Source organism: Bacillus rossius, chromosome 2, assembly GCF_032445375.1.
Source record: "Bacillus rossius redtenbacheri isolate Brsri chromosome 2, Brsri_v3, whole genome shotgun sequence".
NCBI lineage: Eukaryota > Metazoa > Arthropoda > Insecta > Phasmatodea > Bacillidae > Bacillus > Bacillus rossius.
Window position 1 is genome coordinate 30,775,114 of NC_086331.1, and position 22,743 is coordinate 30,797,856.

Here is a 22,743-nt window from a genome sequence, read left to right on the forward strand (position 1 = left end):
GTGGTTTTGGCACAGCAGGGATGGTTCGTAGCCTATAATAAGGAAAAAGAAGATCTGCTGCCCCAAGAAGAAAAGCTTCTGAACAGTGAATTAGCAATCTGAAAGGGCTTAATTATGTATAGAACTGTTCAGTCTAGTCTGAGGCGAAAAGAAAATCCATAAATAATTGGTACACTGCTCATAGCTAGAGAATTAGATATATCTGATATTCGCAAATCAGTATGCAAACTGTTATTATTTTTTTTTGAGTTAATTATTGAACCGCAACTATTTTGATACACCCCTTTACGACTTTTGAGTTAGTAAATATACCAATAGAGACAAAAAATAATTCGTGGATTCATTATGTAATCTGATCTACGACTTTTGCAACTGGCCATTATTTCATGGAGGACTCTGCGCCAATGACAATCCTGCAACAAAATAAATGCCAAAACACGGGAAAATTAATTTTCATGTTTCATAAAATTTTTAGCCAATGAGCAGGTGATGTTTTACCGAGTACGCTGAAGAATGTGGAATTCATCATAGCAATCGCTGAACATACGAATTTTTCTCATCCCTAGTAAAAGGAGCAGTGTCACGCACTGTGGGCCAAATACAGAGGGAGAGGAAAATAAATATTTGGAACTTGGCCTTTCGCGAAAACAAAACGTTTAATTTTCCGGTCACTATAAATGTGATGACTTAAAATCAAATAGTATCTAACCGGGGGCCACCCATTTGAGAAGACTCGCGTGAGTTAGCAACCAATGAAATGTGATATTTTCCTGGGTAATTTTATGGTCGTCACTAAATCCGCGAAATTAATAGTTCTTTAGAATCACTCACCGAGTGGAAAACATTCTACTAGGAGCACGCAGGCATCTGTATCTCTTGGAGAGTAGCCTTGACTTGCACTGGGGCAGTGATGGGCCACATTGTGGAAGAGGGCAGGAGTATCACGAGAAACCCTAGTCAGGGCTCTGAACTGATTTACTAGAGACCGGGAAAATTTGCGGTATAATATTAAAGATGTGGCAAAATTAAAACCATTCTACCAATGCATTGCTTCTGCACGGTATATGTATCGGACTCCAAACCATTGATAAACCCTCAAACATAGAGTGCAAAGATCTCTGAAAAGAGCAGCCAAAAAACAGATGACATTTGCCAGAGTAGTTAGACGACTGTGGAGTCTATTTTAGAGGTCACCGAAATTGCAGGTTCTTTCTAGTCACCGTGTATCACTGAATGATACTGAGGATTTCACAAGTGGAAGTGTCATATTTATTGCAAACTTCAGTTGGCGCAACTGGCCAGCAATATGGCGGGACACAATCCGTCAATTATTACTGGGGACTAAAAAAAATCGCGGGCAAATTCCACACGCTCATTGGCTACTGACTTGTGAAACCTGTCACCGGGAATGCTTCCGATTCGATACTTCGTTGGTTGAAGGTTTTCCATTGGCTAAAAGTCCTTCAGATAAACTGTGAGCTAATCACAGAGGCAATGTGAAAGTACATGTGCTTGGATTCTGACATAAAGCGAAAAGAATCCGCGAATTTTTCCTGCCTCTAATCATTACCCAGGGGCGAGATCATCCACAGAAGTTGAGTGTCCAATCAGACACGAGGCCCTTCAAACAAAACGACTACGCCAATAGACGACCGAGTAGGCCTACGTCATTGAAGCCAGTTTGCTTCGATTATATGGTATCACGTTGGTTTAGGGAGGTTGTGATGCTGATGTAACTAGTGAAATACAGACACTGAAAAAGAGTAAACATGTGAAAAAGACCAGGGTCCCCAGAAAAGAGTTTTCTACTGGTTTCTAGACGGATTTCACTGTTTTGGAGAAATTCCCATAGTTTAAAGCTGCGGAGTGCCAGACCTGAGCTGACCTCGGCAGCGACTCTCTCCCGTCGACGGCCTTTGACTCCACTTTTACTTGCGACGGGTGCGTGTATCCAAAACTTTTCACCGCCTATCCACGCGCAACCTTCACGCGCTCACGGATTTGGAAATTTCTCTCCTTTAATTTAATCTCTTCAGTCATGGTGCGTTGCGACCCGTTAACCTAGCTGTTCAAAGTTTGGATTTTTTTGTATGTTATAGAGATTTTTTAAAGAAATCTTTCGAAAATGGTACTAGTCTAAGAGTTACTCATCTATTGATACACATTAGTAGGGCCATGTATTTTTTGCGAAAATATTTCTGGACCAGCTGTGTGTTGAAACACTGTAGCATCGTCTGTGTTCCGTGATTGATTGAGTTTCTTTCCGTTGCATGTTTATTGTCGGCCCACAAATCACCCGGCCAAATAGGGCAATGGCTTCTGTTGACGGCAGCCAAACGTAAGAAAACAATCGCTAGCGCGGACAGAACTTTTTGCAGTCTAATGAGCAATCGGATTTATTCGCGAAAAATACCTGACCATACACATTATGAGTATTAAGAGAGTATAACCCGTTCCATGTTATTATTTTATATTTACGTTCCACGCTATTAAACGTGCTGACTTTTTGAGTGGCTGGACTTTCACAAAATAAAAATAAAAAATAATTTTTCGCAAACATTTTTTCATAATTAGCTGGCAAAGTTGCATTTTTAACGTTTTCTTGCAGTTTGGATAAGGAGATTAAAATGGAATATAAAACTGGAACTTTTTTGTTTAAAGTCAGTTTTACTGGCTACTATGTGAACTGGTTTAATTTCTTTCAGAAAAAATAATTTAATCTTATCTAGACTTTTAAATTTCTCAGAATTTTGTGATTTTAAAAGGCTACATAAAATTAAACAAATTTTTCTGAAAAAATTAAAACCTTATCAAACATTATCCATCAGCGATGCTTTTAAACAAATTTTGTTTTATTATTTTATATTTGGTATTCCTTATCCAAACTGCACAAAAGTTTTAAATATTCAACTTACCCAGATAATAACACAAAATGTATGCTATATATATATATATATATATATATAGCTGTAGTTTGGCCACTTAAAAGGCTACAAGTTTAACAGTGTTAACCGTAAAAATAAAATAATTACCTGGAACGGAACATGTTCTATTTATTTCTCTGGAGTTACTATGAAGAGATTATAAGATAAACAAAATAGCTGATTCATTCCGCGGTCTTTTAAAATTAAAACCATTTTACCTTTTTAGCGCTTCTATGATTACCTCACAGTTCAACTGGATTTATGTTGGCTAATGAGAAATTATTATTTAAAGTAATTACGAATAAAAGAGAATTCAGTTGAAAAGTCTCAAATGTCTTGACGTGTGACATTAGCAGGAGTTTGTAGAGAACTTTGCAGTCCATCCTGTAGGTCACTTAACTCGCGGTTTTTTTTCAAGACCTTAATGGTTACAGCCAAACTTAAAAAACACAGCTGCTGTGAATAAACATCCAAATAAAATAGTCGTGAAACACTAATAATGTCGTAAAACTTCAATAACCAATAAAGCAGATGAGACCAATCCTTAAGGACCCCGCTACCCGGGAATACGTATGGTCTGCAGAGCTTCATAAGAATGTAAGAATGCGCTGTTGGGCGGATGAGTAGTTCTGTTTCCGTATTTAGTTTTTTTAATGTTCATTTATAAGTGAAAAAAAAATGGCTGAAACGCTTGTTTTCAGAATAATTGCAACGCTTGAAACACCCGGTGAAGAGACTTGCCGGCACTCAAGGGACTTTCATAACATTCTTATCTTAATTTCTCCACCACATGATTTTATGGTTACCGCTCAATTCTCACAGTTGCCCTATGCACGACGAGAAGACTGCGCGCCACATTAGAGGCAATATCGCGCTGGAGGCACCAGCGGGCGTCGCATATATCATCCAGTCCCACTAACACACATACACCTAAGACTAGGCTGTAACCTGATCACTGACGCGTCGTGCCCATGTGACTGGACTCGTGAGTTCAATCCCTATGCCCAGGCATCAATCAATCACGGGATCGGCACCCAAGTGGTAGGATACCTCCTTTAAATACCCATGCAGGCCATACCTTAAATTAGATGCAGTAAATATAAAGTTTTCCCCGACATTGAACGCCTTATCTGCGAACAGAACCTCCAAAATCGTGTGTCATGGCGAAGAGAAGCTGGTACGTGGTTGAGGTTATTAATATCTCTTAGAGACTGGCAACAAGTTCACGTTATTATTTGGCGATAGTCTGGACTGCAAATTTTTGTAAAGTAGAAAGTCCATCGTCATTTAATCATGGTTTATTTGTAGAGAACAGATAAATTCGCGGATCCATTTCGCTTTATGATAGAATCCAAACACACGTACCTTCATACTGCTTATGTTTTTTACTCACAAATTATCTAAAGGAATTTGAGCCAATTAAAAAACCCCAATCAAAGAAGTATCGAATCTGAAGCATCCCAGTTGACAGGTCTCACAAGTCAGTAGCCAATGAGCATGTGGCATTTGCCCGAGTATGTAGTGGCTTGTGGAGTCTATCCTAGAGGTCTTTGAAACCGCGAATTTTTCCAGTCACTACCTTTAGGTAAATATCACATTCCTTTACTTCCTCGGGCAAACCTCACGTGTTCATTGGCTGCTGGATCATGTGACGTCTTAACTGGTCTACCTCTGATTCGTTGATTGTGGGTTCTTATTGGCTCAAATTCCATGTAGGAAATAAACTGTTGGCAAATCACAGAAACCGCTTGCAGGTAAACACTTTAAAATTTAAGCTTATACTGAGATCAAACCACAAAATTTCCTTTTTCTATGTATACGAGATATTACTTCTGAACAAAAAATAAATATCTAATGCGTTGTTGATGTAATAAATACCCTGAATGATTAAGAACAGTGTATTAACTGATCTATATCGTACAAAACTTTTTTTTCAAACCTAGACTTATCAAGGTAAGCTGCGTGATTCGAGTCGCGTACTTTCTATTCGAGGCAGCCAACTGTCAAGGCAACGGAAGTTTCATTGCGATTGAAATGTGTTTGAAAAATCGTGACCGGCATTGCCTGACGCTGAGGCAACGCCTGGATTGTAAAGGTCAGCGGATAATTCTTGAACGCGCTCCGGCGACCTTTGCAAAGTAAGGCCAAAGTAGAAGCGTACATACTTGGCAGTAATACGAGTTCTTTACACGGTAAAGTTTTTCAACAGAAAACCATTTTCGCATTTGTTTTTCTATAAATGCAAAACAGGCTAGCGTATACCTTCGGTAAAGTCGGGTGTCAGAAAAAAAATTATGTTTAGCCTATATATATATATATATATATATATATATATATATCGTGGGTTTACTGGAAAAGGTTAGTAACCAACAGGTATAAGTATGTTGTTGTCAACAATGATGCATTATTTGACTTGCTAAAAATATTTTTATCTCAATTTTACATAAACATTATGTATTGCACTTCCTGACCTCTTCTGGACACAGAAATCTTACCCGTACTTTGCAAAACACTAAACTTGAGAAACTGGCCTTAACAAGCTTTCTCCAGTGACCCCAAAATTTCTGAGATCCCTGCTTTCAAATCAAAACATATTCTTTCGCCGCAGGTCAAAATTGATATCAACGCAGTCCAGGTGGCTTGTATCTCTGCATAGGTAGACACAGGAAAATTTCGTGGCTTCATTTCACGATAGGCTAGAATTCATATACTTGTACCTTTGCGTTGGTTTGGCTATTGGTTCACAGTTTTTCTGAAGAACTCTGGGCCAACGAGAGACCATAAACCAAAGAAGCATAGAATAACAGGCTACCCGTAGTAGAAACATCTCACAAGTCAACAGTCAATGAGCAGATGACATCTTCCCGAGTAAGCAAAGGCTTGTGGAGGCTTCTCTAGAGGTCAATGAACCCGTGAATTTTTCCAGTCCCTATAAAAAAGGGCTGTAAACTCTAGGTTAGAATCCACAGTTTTTTGCATACTCGGGCACATGCTGGCTTGTGTGACGTCTTAACATAGCTGCCTATGATTTGGTACGTCTTCGACTCAGGATTTCTCATTGGCTTACATTTCCGCAGATAAACCGTGGACTAATCACAGACGCAGCACGAAACTAAAAATGTTTTAGTCCTAGCCTATCGCGAAGTGAAACTGAGAAATTTTCCGTTCTCAACCTATGTATTTATCACCAGACAGAGTGGAACTGTAATAACTATAACTTATTCACATTTATTTGCTTTATTGCAGTCAACATTACATGTTAAGTGGCCACTGCTGAAATTTCTCAAAACTGGGTTTACTGAATTATCGGTTGTTGCATTGATTCGCGTTGGGTAATCAGTTGTCAAATCGCAAAAGTAGCACAAACGCAAACGTGTCAAGCCTTGACTGCAATTTAATTTAATTTGTGAAAGATTCCATTCCAACGTATTTGTAAGGGCAGGTATTTTTTTTTTCAAAGAAATATCACTGAACTCTTATTGGATTTGTAATACGCCTATTTCATTAATTTTATTTCTTATTCGAAATGTAGTTAGTGTATGAGTAAATTAATCATAAATGTTTTAGTTAAATGATTCGTATTAAGTGTTCAATGTTTGAAACTCTGCGCTGTATCCGGGCTGAGCGGCACTGCCGAAGAGACAGCGGCGGGACCAGAGACATCCTGCTGGGCTGCTCGGGCCTGTAGGACCAGCCAGGGCGCAGCTACACTGTGTTACCGGTGCCGGTAACTTTCTTCATTGTTTAGTTAGTTTCTTTGAAGAAGTATTTATTTTTCTGTTTAATTATAAAATATTCATTTTTATTGGTTTTGGCCATTTTTGTTAAAGTAATTTCGTTAGAATGCTAAAATGAAACTGTAATCGTTTGCTAAACGGACGCCAAGTGTTGAGTGGGTATTGGGTGTTCCGAGCAATCCCGAGGACGGTCGAAGGTGCACGACGATGACGTGGCGGAGTGACGCGCAGAGCTGTGGCGCGCGAGCCTGGGAGACGGGACTTGCGAGCCGGCGACGACGACAGCAACATGGGCCGGCGAGAGCTGGCGGCCGCGACCCGCGTGGACGACCAGCTGGGCCCAGTCAGGAGTCGACGCACATACACCTTGTTGCCAGAATACCTGTAGGCGAAGGGCGGGCCCATGTTTTACTAGCTTTTGAACTGGACGTACTTTCTTTTGGATGTTTTTACGAGAGGTGCAACATTACCCACATAGGCCGTAATGCTCGAGACAGACAGCAAACGAGTTCATGCATAATATCGTAAAAGTGCGCGCACAGGAACTATACAGACTCAAGGACCTTTCATTTAATATTGTGTTTTGGCCAATCAAGTGAATTAAATGTAAAATTTAAATATAGAGTTATAGTTTAATGTTCTTAGGAGTTAGTTTGAATAATGCTACTCAGTAATAGTCATGAAAGAATAAAAGAATTTGAATACTGCTCTTACATTGTTTGTTTTAAAGCATCTCACACTTGCGGAATAAAAAGGGGAATTAAATTATGTACTGTCGCGTGCGGTGGGATCGTGCCACCCGCGTAAAGTTTGACCCTCCTTGGGGCAAGAGTGTGAGGACAGATTGTTGACCGCGGTGTTGCTGGAATCAAGTAACAGGGCGGTAACAACTGACCCGTCTCCTTCTGTCCTTCCCGCCAGTGGGGAGGCTGCACTCCAAGCATGTGCCATGGTTACATTCAAGACCATTTTACAAAATACTACGAATATTAGTTCTGATTTAAGAAACTGCTGTATCAGTCAGTGAATGAGTGTATCAGAGTATAAGAATACAAAGAGAGGACAGTAAAGCTCTGGCCACAAACAGAGGCGGGGCCCAGGACACTCGACTAGTGCTGGTTGGCGGGGTCACTGACCTGGCCTCCTCGAGGGACAATGTGCGGAGAGGCAAGCAGATCTCGGTACCGCCACGGAGGCGCACTGACGTGTCCGGCCTTCCAAGTGCCATGGCTCCAGGTGCTGTTTCATTCGGTTCTGGGGCAAGAGGCGTTACCGCTGATCCCTTGTTTTTGTGTCTTGGAATACCGTCGTAATGTACGTATTCATCCCACTACGACATTTGTTCTTTCCCCGGTCTCTCTGTCCTGTGTTGTTAATATTTTACGTATACAACGATTTAGCCATTGACGAGACGTAAATTTCAACTGGCTTCTTTACACTCAGTGTTTTATCTCACATTGGTAAAGACAGGACGATGTTGTGGATTTCATCTGTAGCGTTGAAGACTTGCAAGATACACATCTCCCTCGCTTCGCTGATTGGCCCACGGTTCCCTTCACAACACCTGGATGACTCTGTGCCAGTGAAGTAAAGCCGAAGAAATACGTCTAGCTTCGCGAGAAAGTAGTACGCGAAATAATCGTGATTTTACCAGACGATTTAGAACTTCGACACCCAATCATAGCTACACTGGTTCAAATTTTCATCTTACATTTAAGAAGAACAAAAGGATCTCCTTCAAAAATTAACGGATGACTTTGTAAATATAGCTTACGGGTACTAAGTTACAAACATGATCTGAAGTTTAACGAACCATAACCCACAGATGATTTTTTTTTTCCAGCGATAAATCAGCATGTCTTAAAAAAGGCACTTCAACTGTGCAATGGTTCACAGTGTAGTCTGCTACAAAAAACAATGAATATTATTTCCTATTGTGCCTGTAACGGGGACCAATCGCACCCTACCTTATACGCAGAAACCCGAAATGCTCGCATTATTTTTTTGGAGACAGTATATAATCGCACGGGTTTGCATAATTTATGACCCATTTCATTGGATCACTATTTATTCCACAAACTCTGAAGAACTAGAACTGCGTGACAAAAACACCTTAAAAAATTTCTTGTTTCTCGCAGCAAGGGTAAAGTTCCAATGAAGGATTATTAAAGACGTATAAAACCCTCTTAAAAAAATTGGTTGTCTGTAAAGTCGGTTTACGGACGATAGTTTAACGTGACAACGTCATAACAAAACATTGATGAAATGATTGCATACTTTTATGAATAAAATTGAATCATTTTTATTGAATTATCACTATTTTGTATGGATACAAAGAAGGAGTGAAATGAAATCTACAATTTAATTGATAAATTTACTTTTATTTGCACTCATTAATTCAAATATGTTTATTACTTTAACCAACAGATTATTTTAACTATAACTTTTATACATGTTTGCTATTTAACTTCTTCCAATCTGTGTTATTCTGTTAAGGATAGGACGATGATAGGAAAAGTAGGAAACGAATGGGAGTGTTTCAAGTTTAATGTGCCTCGAAAAAGTCAAATCGATGGTTGTTCCAATCGAGTGGAAGAGAGATAGATGCGGCGCAAGCGTACAATGAGCGTAACGGGACAATGTGCTTAACGGGACACTTTTTCGTGCGTGCAGCCGGCGTTCATCGATTTATTAGACGTCACATCAAAAACAGATGACCAAATCACGTGCGACCAGTAGAGAAAGTACAGCGTAGTTTCAGACAATGAACACGTGTCGTCGGTTATGTTTACTTAATTGACGTGGGTTTCGCATGGCTCTATGATTATACGTATTTAATACCACTACGGAGCTGAGCGTACCACCCCCGTAGCATACTCAAGAATGCCGGAACGCAAGACGCAAAATGCTCGGAAATTACATTACAAAGTACCAGATTATAAACTACGCAAGGGGCAATAACGCAACGCAAGTACTGTTCAACTTCCAAATTTCTTGAATTTTGGCTGGCGTTTCGGACGATCATATTTAAGAGAAGTTTTACCAATATTTTAAAGGTGCAGACGTTTTGCGCATAGAAGCCCAAGATGATATTTTTATTATATAATTACATAATTTGTACACTTTTTATAACGTTTACACAGTGAATGAATTACATAATTCTAAATAGTTATTTACAATTTATTTAGATTTAATGATAAATATTAATCATCATATGAAGCCCGGGAAGAAATTTGTTTTCAACTGTTTGACAATTTCAAGTTGTGCGAATGGTAAGGTCTTGCGACTTGCGTATTTTTCAGACGACAGTGATTATCTTGCGTTGGTTGCGTGTTGCGTTGTTGCGACGTTGCGTACCTTGCGTCGTTTATAAACCCGGCCTTAAGGCTCGGTCTCACATGCCATGTTGAATTTGTTTTAGTTTTTTCGTCATTGCGTTTTTTTAAGTAGCCTTTCTTAAATTTTTGAACTCGATAACTACCTTGCATTTGTTGTTCTGCCACAAATATTTTCAACAGTCACTCGCTTAGTGAAATGCCATGGGTGTTAAAGCCGCGCAAGAGATGAAATTTACGAAGACCTTCACGCCTTTTACACCCACGATATTACTCTTTGTGAATATCTGTTGAAAATGCTTGTGGCAGAACAACATATGCAAGGGAGGTAGAAGGTTCAAATAAAAGTAACGAGAATAAATTAACTTGACGAGTGAAACCGAGTCTCGAAAACTATATCTACAGGTAAATAGCTTTGTATCGTTGGCAATCTTACAAAGCTCTGCCGTGAAGTTTTGGAAGTGAGTTCGTTGGCAACTGAGTTTCTAAGGGTTTTACCTGTAAAAGTCCCAAAAACATTACAGTGTATGTCTGGCACATGTATGCTGTATGTGTGTGTGTGGGGGGGGGGGGGGAGGAGAGAAGCTCCGTGATTGGCCGCGCAGAAGGGATAGCCTACAGTTGACAGGGATAAAAGGCACAACCACACGCCGAACAGTTTACGAAAGTAAAAGATTTGTCAATGTCAGGTTCGGTCAGCGTAATAACTAATAGTTATTTATGTTTTTCCCTTGGAGGTTATGTTAGGTTATCTTTATTTAAAATACAGTATGTCCATAAAATAATGCGCCAGTTATAAATTTTACCTGCGCCAACAGAAAGCGTTGTAGGGTTTTGGTTCAAGGTCACAATTAAAGAGTAACTCAAACAGATTTAGATAAGCGCAGGCGAGAGTACTGCATTGTTTGTTTTATCGCATGTAGGCCACCTACGCAAAATGACGAATCCAGAGCGTAAAGCGGTTTGTGTTCTGCAATTTGCTAAGAGTGAACCTGTAATTTTAACCCTCCCATTGGAATATCTTTGTACGAGAGTGGTAACACGTCGAAGTCCCTGACCGTTGGATTAGTTGTAATGGTCGAGACGACAGAGCTCTTTTTCGCTAGCCTCCACGTTCACCTGACATAACGCCATGCTTGACTACAATCCACCGCTACCTAATGGTTGGACAGAGTTGAGACACATATTCCGGACGTGTTAACCAGAGTGTGGGAAGAATTGCATGTGTGCTGTATAACTAAAGGTGCACATATTGAAAAATAAAAAAATAAAAAGTTTATTTTACATTCAATTTGATGTATAATTTGTTGTTAATATCCCAAAATAAACTGTTATAATATGTATACATACATTGAAAGTGGGACAATCTTTTATGAACACTCTGTACTCCACGAACGTAGAATATCTGTGGTTTCTTCAGGAGCGATCGGATAACTTGGGAGAACTTCGGAAACCGTTCGGACGTGGCCGTGACGGGCGTGAGCTGCAGGCTTCCCGCGCGGAAGGGGCGTCCCAGTGAGCCAGTTGGGGGCTGGTCACATGGTCAGAAGGCCCGGATCAGTCGATCAGCCCGCGTACACTTCCGAGCCGCGACTGGCCCACTTACCACCTCGCCGGCCGTGGACGGTCCAGTTCGCGTCACCAGTGCCGCCATGTCCGCTCGAAAACCTGGCTGGCTTTAGTTTGTGTTCAGGGCTGGTTCTTAGGTTCGATATAGTTGTTTTCAAAAGTTAAGAAACTCGTAAAATCAAAACTATTTCTAATGTTTGTTTATCTACGAATGTAATGCTTTATCTTATTTCAAAACAAGGAAAGATTTTAACAGTTGGACATAGCTCAGTCCCGGGAGCGAACACAAATTTTATTTGAGGGGAAGGGGGGGGGAAGAGATATGACATTTTTGTCTGCATTATTTCTTTTCAATTTTTTTTCCTTTTGTTGGTAGGAATGAGAGATGTTTATAAGATTTCTTAGGATTGCATGGGACATAGTATATATCCTACACATCCCCACCCCTTTTTCTTCTCCCTGTGCACGCCCCTGAGTCAGTACAACAATAAACATTGATAATGTGATCAACCGAAATAAAAATACGTCTGGGGTTAACTTTAATCGTTATTAAATGAATTGAATTAAAAACCATGTTTCATCCAATATTGCTACTTTTTTTTTGTGAAATGTAGTTGAAGACAAAAATTTGACGGTGTGAAAGGGCCTTTGGCGAACATGATTCCCTGGAGACCAGATACCACCGCATCCACCATTTACGTGGCAGGGTGATTCCATCGTGGTTGCCCATCGCCTTCCGCTGTACGGATAACTCAAAACACCCGTCCTGGACTCGGGAAGAGTTGAAATTTCTCGTTCTTTAAATGATTCATGCAATTGGAAATTTTGATTTAATACAATTTCTTGAACATATGCCATTGCAGTTATGCACTGTTTTTCATGAAATAATTTAAGAATCTTAGTTAAGAAAGTACATAAATCCACAGAAGTAGTATATATATTGGCCGGTTCGGCACCAGGAGTACCGAGTGTGGAGCCATATTGGATTTTGATGTCACGGTGGCCATCTTGGATGAACTTTATCTTCTAAATTTACTAAAAATTGCCACAAATGCCTGAAAATGCCTCCAAATTTTGCCAAAATGTGTCCAAATCTGCCAAAATTACCAGTTCTTAGGGGAAAAACCGTTAAAAAATAAAAAAATTAAAATAAACTCCATATTTCGAGGAAAAATTCCCGTTTTGAGGGAAAATGTCCTGTTTTAGTCCTGGAAAAAGGTCAACGGCTTGTAAATTCCTCAGAGTGGCTTCAATTCCCCCTCTACTAGTCACCCTAAGTCGCCCAAGTCATGAACTCAACCATTAGGATGTCATAGCCACCATTTATAATCATGAAATCATCATTGCAAATTTTCGTTTCGGCCGCCAACTTAAAAATGTGTATTTTATATGCTAGAAAGTGCTGAAAAAAATTAATTAAAAAAATAATTAATACAAGTTTTATTAAACCATATTGTCATCTTGGATTATGACGTCACGTTTGCCATCTTAAAAATTTGTAATTTGCATAAAAAATTTTGAAAAACTTAATACAAATAAATTTATTTTATTTAAAAGAAAACACTTGTCATGGAGTCTTCGGTTTGAACCTGTTGAAAGCAAAAATAAAAATGGTGTTTGATCCTTCCTCCACGGAAGCCACCTGCAGACTGACCTCCCACCACTAAATCCAAGATATATATATGTATTTATATATATATCAACAGCTAGTATGACGTCACATCCGTCATCTTGTTTTCGTCTTATGGGAGCTGCCATCTTGGATCCGACATATTGTTTTCGTCTGCTAGAGGCCACTATCACCAATATTAGTTTAATTTTCACTAGCTAGAGTGCAGTTATAATTTATTGCCAGGGCACCCACCATCATGTCGGCCATCTTGGCCGCCATCTGGGAAATTCGTAATCATTTAGCTATAAATACGGGGAAAATTCCAAAATTCATCAAAAAATCTGCAATTAATATACTCGTTTATTATATAGATTCCTGTACTTGGTTCGATCCCTGGACGAAGAAAAAATTTTAGTTTTAGGTAAAAAAAATTATTTATTCAAAACATATGGTGCAACGTCCTCGGAGCAACTTAGTTCCTTGTCTACCAGCCTCCAGTAAGTCGTTGATAACATATTGACCACCATATTTAAAAGTCGTAATAATTAACCTATAAATTCGAAAACAAATCTAAAAATTATCAAAACAATTGTTTTATGTAAGATTGACTAGATAGATTTCCGTCCTTTGTTTGATTCTCGGCCAGTGATTAGAGCAACATATGCTTAAACAAATTTTATATTCTGTTTCCCATTACCATTCGTGGAGTTTATTAATCATTTACACTACTCAAAAATAGATACCTGTACGACCAAAAAAAAAGTTGTCGCTGTGCCTACCATGGAAGTATAATTATTCCGTACTTGGAATACCTACTTTCCAACCAGGTATTGTTCAATGTTAGGCGTATAGACTAAGCGTCTCCGAATCAAGCGTTTTTTCGATGATAATTAAAATATTTTAATAGGCCTTGCCAGACGTTTAGACCAGGCATCTTCGAACCACGAGACCAATCATGTCCTGAGTAAAGACTTACCGATCTACAATCAATGAAAAGGAAGAACATATGGAAGCACAAACAACGAAAAGGGAGAACAATGATCAAAAATGAAGCACAATTGGAAGCACAATAAACGAGAAAGGAGCACAATAAAAAGGAACCAAAATTGAAAGCACAATCAACGAAAAGGAAGCACAACCCAAAAAGGAAGAACAATCGGAAGCACATTCGACAAAGAGGAAGCACAATCAACGAAAAAAAAAAGCTCAACAAAAAATGAAGCACAATTAGAAGCACAATCAACGAAAAGGAATCACAATTGGAAGCACAATCAACGTAAAGGAAGCACATTTTGAAGTACACTAAAAAAAGGAACTTGGGTTATGAGAACTCAGTATTAGTTAGAAATCAAATTTCAAGAAATAAAACAATACATTTTTTAAATCTGAATATTTGATTAAATTATGTATCATCGAAAAATTAAACTTCCATGGTAGGCACAGCGAGAACGTATTTATTTCGTCGGACAGGTAACTTCTATAGAGCCGTTTCTCGTAGAGTTGTTGATTAATAAAAACAACGAAAGGTAATGGGAAAAAGAATTTAAAATTTATTTTAAACTTGAGTTACTCTTATCACTGGCCGAGAATCAAACAAAGAACGGAAATCTATTGAGTCATTCTTATATTAATAGAAATTGCTTTGATGATTTTTAGAATTTTTTTCGAATTTCTAGGTTAGTTATTACGAATTTTTAAGTTGGCGGTTAATGACATCAACGGCTTACTGGAGGCTGGTAGCTAGGAACCTAACCTGCTTTGAGGACTTTCCACCATATTTATTGGATAATTTTTTTTTACCTAAAATTATATTTTTTTTTACTTTGTCCAGTGATCGAACCAAGTACAGGAATTAATATAATAAATCAGCCTATTTATTGCAGATTTTTTGATGGATTTTGGAATTGTTCCCGAATTTATAGCTAAATGATTACGAATTTCCTAGATGGTGGCCAAGATGGCCGACATGATGGCGGTTTTCCTGGCAATAAATAATAACTGCACTCTAGTTAGTGGAAATTAAACTAATATTGGTGATAGTGGCCTCCAGCAGACGAAAACAATATGTCGGATCCAAGATGGCAGCCTCCAGCAGACAAAAACAAAAAGGTTGACATGATGTAATACTATCTGGCGATGTATATACCTTGTTATTAGGGGTGGGAGATCAGTCTGCAGGTGGCTTCTTTGAAGGAAGGATCCATCACCATTTTTATATTTGCCCTCACTGGGTTAGAACCGAAGACTTTATGACATAAGTGCATTTTTTTTAAATTAAAATGTTATTAGTTATTTTTTTATTAAAATAATTCTTTAGTTTTTTTATGAAGATTACGAATTTTCAAAATGGCAGACATTACTTCATAATACAATATGGTGAAATGTTTTTATTAAAATTTGTTAATTGATTTGTTATTAATTTAAACATTCTTCCCTATTTTCCAGCAAAAAGTTACATATTTTCAATATGGCGGCCATAATGAAAATTACAACGATGATTTCATTATTCATAATGGCGGCCACGACATCCTAATGGTTGAGGTTATGACCTCGGCGGCTTAGGGAGGTTTGTAGATGGGGAATTTAAGCCGCTTTGGGGAGTTTACAAGCTGTTGAAATTTTTGAGGACTAAAACAGGAAATTTTTCTTTAAAACGGGAATTTTTTTTTGTTTCTTTTTTTATGATTTGGCGGATTTATTCCCCTAAACACTGGACTTTTTTTCGGATTTTGTCTCATTTTGGGCAAAATTTGAGTAATCTAGAGTCATTTTTGGCAATTTACAGCAAATTTAAAGGTCAAGGAAAATATTAAGGCCATTCAAGATGGCCGCCAGGACCTCACAATCAAAGATGGTGGACCGGCGCCACGCTCTACACTCCTACTCCTGGCGCCGAACCGGCCAATATATACTATTCACAGAGAACAAGCCTAATTCAGCTATGTTCCCTGTGGGTTTATGTCGATATTCTTGTGCGGTCTGATATTTACGTTTGAAAGTGTTCTTTTCTGATGTGGTCGTTGTGTTGCCCTTAATACCTGTTTAACTACATATTTGGGTTTATCTGTTTGACATAGCTGATTTAGGCTTGTTCTCTGTGGGTTTTTATGTTTTCTTTTTTATTTCTTAATTTGTGCTCTTGAATTTTTTCCGTAACATACAGTGCAAAACTGAAAATGGTGTATGTCCAAGAAATTTTATTAAATAAACTTTTTTTGTCCCGGCCAGGAATCCAATTCGAGACCTAAATCTCGCCAGTAAGGTGCTCTGGCCACTGAGTTGGAATTAAAAATTAGTAAATATAAAACTAAAATATTCCACTTTCGGTCCTCTTTTGAGATTTCACTATAATTTACATCCACGTCACTGTGCCAATGAGAAACCCTCAACCAAAATAAAGCATCAAACAAAGGTTAACCAACGAATTACAGTATTTTGACGTTTTGTTGAAGACCTCGTGAGAGATGGACGAACACGATGCAAGTCAAAGAAATTTTTGCGAAGACATAGGCCGTGGCCTAACCTACAGAGCTGGGAAAAACTGGTAAAGGCGCTGGTTGTATGTTGCAACTTCGGGTGGGGGTGGTTAAGGGGGAGGGACTAATTGACCACATAACTAACCAACGTCGTAATTCGTTCCTGCTCCCCATCTCTCTTACGCTTGCCCCTGTTACGGCGACTTCAAATCGTTATTCTTTTGAAATTTTCACTCAGTTTGGTGTCAAGTACGACCAGAAAGAGTAAACAAAATTCAAGGTTTGTACATTAAAGCTGCCATAATGCATCTGTATACAAGAAAAAAATATTCAACATCACAATTGTCCTACTTCACATAAGCAGTTTACCATTATTAATGCTTCATAAAGTAACTTCAATAACATTCCTAGAATATACTAAATTAATTAATTCATGAGGTTTCTATGATTTAAAAATGCCTTATTTTAAGTATATATTTATATATATATACACGTTTATTTACTTAATATTGTTTGTAATGTATATGCCATAAATATAATATTTTATTTATGTAACTTCTCAGTTATGTAGCCTTCAATATGTTACTAAACAATTGTTTAGAATGCATAGAGAAATTACCGAATTTAGACATAAGCAATCACAAGCTATGTTTTTTTTTTTGTTTATTCCCTCTGCGTACGACCATTTTATTCGACTGACTCAAATCAAAAATGGAAGTTTATTAATATGGGAGGTAATAATGGTTGGTTTGTAAGACCGTCTTAGTAAGTACTCAGCATACTACAGCCTATATTATTTTGTACTCAATGATTTGTAAACAAAACAGAATGAGTTTAATCATTTTAGTACATAATGAACAGATGCATCAGTGGCTTTCAGAAACATTTGAAATCGAAGTAATAAATTAAAAACAAAAAATGTGGATTCACCAGCTGTATTAAGGAAACACACACACACACACACACCCAGTGCAAACACAGTAGGCGTATTGTTGTATATAAATTCTAGGCTGCTGTGGAAAAATTGTGTAAGTCAAATAATGGACAAAATAGGTTTACGTCTGCACGTCTGCTTAAAAAACAGCTGCTCGTGTAATCTTAGTTGTACCTATAAGTTAGCAGCAGAACGTTTTTAAGATCATTTGGCATTGATAGTCATAATTTTCTATTCCTTAAGGAAAAAAAGGTGTACAGGATCAAAAGGTTACTTATGCTATTCTTCCCGTGCAGCTTATAATTATTAGTTGTTAATATAGTACCAGCTATTTATTCTCAATTTAATTTCAACAAAACTCTAGTTGAGGAACGTTATCTATTTTCTGAATGAAAAGCCTACTCGCTATTAACTCACACCTTTCTGACACCAGCCCTGTTTTAGATCAAATTCATAAATTCAAGCTCGTTGGGTGTGCGACGCGCGCAACGTTTTCGTTGCAGAGGATTGGCTAAAATACCACTCCAAAAACGTTACATTTAATTGATATTAACTTACCTTGCAAGTGATTGGCTTTGATTTTTATTTGTTTATAATTATAACGAACAAATCAACGTTTCTGATAAGCCTTAAGCTTAAACGTTACAAATTCAAAAGCTGTACCTTATAATTTTGTAAGGCCATTTTTTTATGTACCGGTACCGTACTTAGTGATTTAAAAGTAAACACAAAACAAAATTACCATATTTTACTGCAGTATATTATTTGTTTTATAGCGTAGAAATTTTCTCATGCAAAAAGTTTTGATTTGTAAAAATTATTTTTTAGCCTAGCCTAACCTGTATATCAAAATAGGTACTCTTTAAGAACACTTACGAGTCTTATTTATATTTCGATTTCCAAACACAGATTTCTGGAAGGAATCGAACCAAACACTCCTACCAAACACGTCTACCTCCCGAACAAGTGATAACGAATTTTATTTATTTATTTTTAATATTTTAGTGGTTTAATGGAACGAATTTATAAAACATTCCCAATGAAATATTCGCTGGAAAACAAGAGTAACTTAAAAGTTGTAGTTGCGGCCTTAAATAATAATTTTAAAACTACTCATTTGTTAATTTGAATAATATGGAGGGGAAAATAAATCCAAACAGCTGTTATATTGAATAAATGGCTATTTAAGGATTATCTGTTTATTTTATAATTGGCAAACAGCTCGAAGATTGTTTTGTTTGTCGAACAGGTGACATGAAATCAACTGACAGACGCATTTTGTAAGAGGTAAAAATCTCTAGAACTACTTGCTGTAGAAAAAAGTGCAGGCAGTGTTGTTAGTAAACAATGTGGATTGTGTTCCTGTGGAATGAAGTTTTTTGGGGGGAGCGTATTTAGCTCTCTTTTGGGGGGGGGGGGGGGGGGGAGAAGGACATCTTCAACTAAAATAACAGCCACAGGGTTGGTCTAAACGTTAGCATCACCGCCGGCTTACCTTGTGTGAGCGGCTATTCCACGCTGAAGGCAAACTCGGCGTCGCTATCCCGACATCCCGCGACCAACACACCTGCTGTTTCCCGACGGAAACACTCGACTAGTCGCGCGCTGAGCAACTCCCGTCACTCGAGCCAGCGCTGGCAGGCAGTCGTCCGCGGCGCGGCAGGCACACGACAACAACAACACCAACTGAAAAGAGCGTTTCCCCTGCGCGGCGGCGGGAGGGAATTCGGCTCGCTCGCGTGGCCAGCCTGCTGCGGATGGCGTCGGCGACGACTGCACAGCCTCGGCGAGTTTCAGGTCAGGCGAGCCGGGACCGCGGCACCCAACACTCGGAACTATGGTACGCCGGCACAAAGCGATGGTACGTTTCCGTCCAAGCTCACCGTGTCGTTTGATTGACAACTATCGGTTAAAAAGTTTAAGTGCGTACTGATTAAAATACAGATGTTATTCAACAAAAAAATATAAATACAGAATGAGTCTGAATTTGACTGACAATCTTCGGCTTCAGGTTCATCACGGTGAAATAAGGTGAAAACATATATTATACGTATAAGCTGAATCCGAATAATAGCCTAAAATGGATCCACTAGACGCGGCCATCTTTGCGTTGCTTCCGAAATCTCACAAGGGATGCCGATGCATTCCTACATGCGTCCACAAAATCAAGATTTCTAGGGATGCGACACCCAGGTCCACTGATGCGTCTCTACATCCATTAGCCTCGGAATCGTGTTTTATTTTGTTTGTATATACAGGGCCGGTGCAAGGTAAATTGGCACCCTAGGCCAAAAACCTTAACGCCCCCCCCCCCCCCACCACCACCCCGCAGGACACCACAAAAAAAATTTTCCTTGCCTCAAAATACATCACGTAAGCCTAAGATTTTGTCAACAATCAAATGTAAGCAGGCTTGTGTTTTTTTTATTTATTTTTTTTACTTATTACAAATCATAAACAGGTCACCGTGGACTTTAAATAATTACTTATATCAATATAATTATTCCAAACTGTTACAAAAATCCATTTTCATCTACTTTCAATAATCGTTAAACATATTATATCAGCTGTTGTGTGTCGTGCGCGCCGCCCCCAGCTACTTGGCGCCCTAGGCGGTTGCCTAGTTCGCCTATATGGACGCGCCGGCCCTGTGTATATAATATTACTTCAGATATTTGGCATAATATTTGTTTAAAACTTTATACTTGTAAGTAATAACTCAAATAGAGACAAATGCCAAAGTTAGTAAAAATTTTCGAAATTTAACTTTTAGGGGTATTTAATCCTCATTTGAAGTATTTTTAACATTTTGGAATTCATAACAAACGTTTTATTTTTATCGCTAACATTTATAACATCCATGTTACATAAAATTGTTATTATAATTGATCGTTGTTATTTATGTTTTGCTGAATATTCGTCAATATCACAACTCGAAATGGCTACGTACACATTAGTACGACCAACTATAAACAGGTGGTGCTAGCAGTAAAAGTATTCGGATACAATCCATTAATTAGATATTTACATAGTGGCAGTTTTTGCTAAGGTATTCAGGGATGTTTGTGTTATGGACGCATCCCTAAGTATACGGATACAGATTTAAATTCTAAAGTGCTTGAAGTTGAGCTGAACAATATTTTTATTGTAAATAATAGAGAATATAATTTAAAAAAAAAACAGTGTCAGGATTGTGTGTTATTGAAAGAAGTTCAACCACCACCACGGATTTTTTTCGCTTTAGCAAAATAATCTAAATGAAATAATTGGGAGTTAAAATTATATTTTTCACATAGTTTTGTGACGTGTTACTACCCCAATTATTTCAATGATTCAACCTGTCTATACCTGGTTTATTTCGTATAAAATATTTAGAAGAATTTCCAGACACGTAGGCGCTGAAACAGTTTATGTTGACAACAAAAGCGATGAAACCCTTGTGTTCTTGTTTGCTCGATTAATTAGTATCCCTTTTACCAGAAATTTTAAACCTGAAACGTTAGTTTACATGCTAAAAGTTAACATTGCAAGGCTTTACATCAGCATAATTATAATATGATTGCTTTTACAAGATCAAAAGGGCCTAATATAATTTCATGGACATACAACATTGCAGTTTTGCACTGTTTTTCGTAGAAACAACTCAAGAATGCAAAATAAGAAATAAAAATTAAGATTTAAACCCACAGAGAATAAGCCTAAATCACCTAATGTCAAACAGATAAACACAAAGATGTAGCTAACAGGGTATTATGGACACCACAATGACGACAGCACAGATAAACACATTCAAACTGATAAAGACTTAAAGACATGCGAAGTCTGAACGTCTTTAAGTCTTTATAAGTTTGAATGTGTTCATTTTTGCTGTCGTTATTGTGCTGTCCATAATACCTGTTTAGGTTCATTGTTGTGTCAATTTGCTCGACATTAGCCTATTTAGGCTTGTTCTATGTGGGTTTATGTTTTCATTTTTATTTATTATTTTGCATTCTTGAGTTTTTACTTGACAAACATTGCAAAACTGCAATGGCGTATGTCCAACAAATTGTATTAAATCAAAATTCCTTATTGCATGAATAATTTAAAAAACATATCAAATGGGGCCACTGAATTGTAATAATTTAAAATGATGCTTTTTAACGTAATGATTAAATTTTGAGGTTGTACAAATATAATATCGAACCGTCCACTTCACTGAAAATACAGTGATTGTACATCTTACCCCCTATACGGCAAGTTCATGCGCCTTTGTCCATACACACACTTTCTCACATCAGGAGCGTACCGAGAATTTAATTTCATTTGAGGGGGGGGGGGGAGGGGGTAAAACCACCTTGCCCACTGTTTGCCATCAAAATCTTTCCTTTTTTGGGGGGGGGGGGATTTTTGAATATATCGTTTCATGTACAACATTGCTGAAAACAAGGCTTCTGAAAGCGAGGACTTGTGTTCAAAAAATAATGTCTTTTTTTTATATGTAACATATTATGTAACGCCCCTCGTGCCTCAAAATAGAATTATTTTAAATTAATTAAAAAAGCCTTGGAAACATGCTAAAAAAAATTAGTTAAATAAATTGATTTACCAGAGGCGACACGAGGTGGGGAACACACAAAATTTAGGAACTTCCTGTAACAAGCAAGGAGGAAGTGGGTGGATCGTTAAAATCAATAAATAAAAACTACACGATTCACTTGATCTATAGTTTCCCTGTTTTATTTGCCCTGATGAATTATTTTTGTTTCCATTATTTTACACACAAAAGTTTTAATAACAAGTTTCAAAGATTAACAAAAAGAGAAACGAAAAAGGGCTAGCCCGCGATTCTTTAAAACAATTTACATTCTTAGTTTGAAATATAAACATTTGCATTATAAGTTTCACACACAAAATTGGATGGATCCGATGATTACATTGAAAATTAGTTCTATTCGTTCTACATGTCCTTGAGAAAAACACTGGTCGCTGGTGGGTTGGTCATCCGCTTAAGATAGTTCGTAGCTAGGTGAAGGGGAAATTTTGAATTTACATTACCACCCGGGGTCTTCAAACGATCACGTCGGGTAGTCGAAACGTTTCTTCTAATGTGACCCACGGAACAGAAAGGGGGGGTGGGCCCACGAGATGGGAGCAATCAATCTCTCCCCGTCATC

At 38.0% G+C, this 22,743-nt stretch overlaps 1 protein-coding gene across 2 annotated transcripts in view; it reads right to left on the minus strand.

Moving 5' to 3' along the window:
• Positions 1-19,348, minus strand: part of LOC134529220 (uncharacterized) — a 168,574-nt gene extending 149,226 nt beyond the window's left edge. For both annotated transcript variants that reach the window (XM_063363093.1, XM_063363094.1), the window contains exon 1: positions 19,083-19,348. The gene's annotated coding sequence lies outside the window, so the exon portion shown is untranslated. The remainder of the gene's footprint in view (positions 1-19,082) is intronic.
• Positions 19,349-22,743: the final 3,395 nt, after the last annotated feature.